Source organism: Macadamia integrifolia, chromosome 5, assembly GCF_013358625.1.
Source record: "Macadamia integrifolia cultivar HAES 741 chromosome 5, SCU_Mint_v3, whole genome shotgun sequence".
NCBI classification, from domain to species: domain Eukaryota; kingdom Viridiplantae; phylum Streptophyta; class Magnoliopsida; order Proteales; family Proteaceae; genus Macadamia; species Macadamia integrifolia.
Window position 1 is genome coordinate 3,805,000 of NC_056561.1, and position 2,851 is coordinate 3,807,850.

Consider the following 2,851-nt stretch of genomic DNA (forward strand, 5'->3'; position numbering starts at 1 on the left):
AAGTTTGTAGGCCAAATTCAAGAAGAGATGTATCAAATTACACTGAGGCAGGGATTTTGGCTGCAGGCACTGCTTAACCTCAAGAGAATGTCAAGAAGCAAGGAACGAATGCATAGTTCTAGAAGATTTCTCATGTATCACAATTTTCAAAAAAAAAAAAAAAAAAAAAAAGAAGTGAAGAAGAAGAAGAAGATGATGATGCATGAAGGTGGTGTTTTCAGATGTGAAACCATCAAACTTCAGTCCGTGAAACTCGATCGGTTGGAGACGATCCTGAAATTGTTCAAATCTGCAACGACGAACGACTTCAATGCCTCTGGTTAGGGTTTAGCATGTATGAAGAGGGAAAGAGGGATAAATAGAAGGAGAAGAGTTGGAGTTCAGATTTCAGTCTAATTTCAAATCCCAAATCCTCGTTCATCGCCCTCTGCTTCCTCTGCAATTGTTCAAAGAAATTGTTCAACGAGAGAAGAGACAACTTGGAATCGTTCGAATCGTCGGATTTCTTATCTCCACGTGGTGATCATTCGAAAGCTCGTTGGACGCTCGTTGGAGCATCAGTCATTGGAGACGAGCCGGATCCGTGTGATGTAGGGGTGTCAATGGGTTGGGGTTGGTCCAGCTCGGTTTTGATTTGGATTGAATCGATTTTGGTGTGGGAATGCTGAAACCGAACCATTAAAGAAATTTTCGATTTTCGGTTTTGATGCGATTTGGTTTCAATTTGTAATTGGGTTGATTTTCATTTTTTGTCCGGTTTGGATTCAACTTTCCATACAAACATATATAAAACTATGCAAATTTTGAATTTTTTTAGAATTTTGGATTTTTTGGTTTCTTACCGGTTTGGTTTCAATTTCGATATGGGTTTTGAGTCAGTATTGGTTTGGTTTCTAGTTCATCTGGTTTTTGATGTGGTTCGGTTTGGTTTTGGGGTTGCAATACTCCAAACCAAAATTGACCCAATAAGGTTTCGGTTCGGTTTGATCCGATTGATTTTATTGGTTCGGTTTAGGGTTTGACACCTCTAGTGAGATGGTGGAGAATCCGTATCAGTATCGGATGACACCGATACCCTTATACCAATACTTGACTTATACCGGACCAATTGAGGGTGTCAATCGATTGGTTCAACTTTGTTTTGGTTCAGGTTGAATCAATTTCAGTATAAAAATGGTGAAATCAAATGAAGCCAAATCGATCCGAGTAAGACCTTGGTTCGATCAGTTCTTCCTAGTTCAGAGTTCGAATTGTGTTTTGACACCCATAGGGTCAATGTTTGGTAAAAAAAAAAGGATACAAAGCAAGAGGTATTATTATTAAAATGCAGTCAAATATCAATATCTTTTAAGGACAAAACCATCTTATACAATTGATCTAATATGATCTCATACCAATAGTTATCCAATCCAATGCGAATATTGATCCCTGTCAGACCAATACTTGATGCCTAAAACTAGGGGCGTCAAAACAGTCTGAATCAAACCGAACGAGCTTATTGTATCATGTTTTAGACTGAGGTTTTGTGAGACCGATAGTCAAATGGATAAGACATTGAACCAAGCTTAAAAAATCAGATTGAAACCAATATTACTTGATAAGAAATTGATACCAACCCGAAATTCATAAATTTTTTTTTTTTTTATATACTTTTAATTTTATATTAAGAAAAACGGATAAAACCCTAAACCAGTGCAAATTTTTTTTTTTTTTTCAGTAGTAAAACCAGTGCATCCTTGAACCTTGTTGGTTCGTATTCTGATTTCACTCATTCTCACTTCAAAACTTGATGAAATCGACTCAAAACTATTCAAACTGACCGATTGACACCCTACCTAAAATCATATTCCATGCATTCAACCATCGATAGATAAACGATTGCATGGCTTTTGGAATTGGTGGGACCCATACCTACTCGACGGTGTTACAAAAATTTGAAAGGAAAAACAATAAAAAAATGGTATTGTAATCTTTGGGAGCAAAATCGTTGGATCCGATCTGATTCGGTTGTTATGTATTGATATTGAATCAACTGATACCATTAACTAAATCACTGAGCCTCTGTGCATTGCATGAGGCCGGTTTACAGATTTCAAGCAAACTGAACTTTAAAGTATCATGGAAACCTCTCCTCGTGTGCATCTGATTTTTAAGGCAACCAAATCCTCTCTAGCGCAGCAAGCACATTTAATGATTGGGAACTTATTAAGTTTGTCTTGAATTCTCGACTAATTTTGAAGAATGACTTGTTCCGATATTTTTTTGTGGTGACTTGAATGAGAATTTTTTGAGTTTTGTCATAGTAGCAGAGGGGCTGGGCACATAGGCCCAAGTCTGAAGCACACCACTGATCTCATATGGGTAAGCCCCCATGGTACGATACAACTAGATGGATCGACCTGCTACTTGGATTAATATATAATGTAACTTCATGTTGTTGAGCAAGTATTATACTTTTGGGGTTTTTAAAACTAGGATTTCAGAGTGAGTTTTCTTGTCGCTGTTTAGGTGTTTTTAAATGATTTCCACTGTAATCTCTCCTCTGTAAAATAAAACATTTTCTCCTTCGCTTGAATACGTAACACATCACTTTGGTGTGTAAATATCATTAAATTTCTATGTATTGTGTGAATCTGACCCTACTACACTGGAGAGAATCCGGGTCCATTTTTACATGGATCCTATATTGATGAATTGATCCCATTTGCCCTCTTTCTCCACATGACTTATCGATCCCATTGGGTAATGTTTTCTGAGCCACCGGGTATATCATGCTCTTTATTAGTTCACCTTTAAACTCCATAAAATCGTACTGTATTATAACATTTTAAAAACTCCCAATCACATCGTG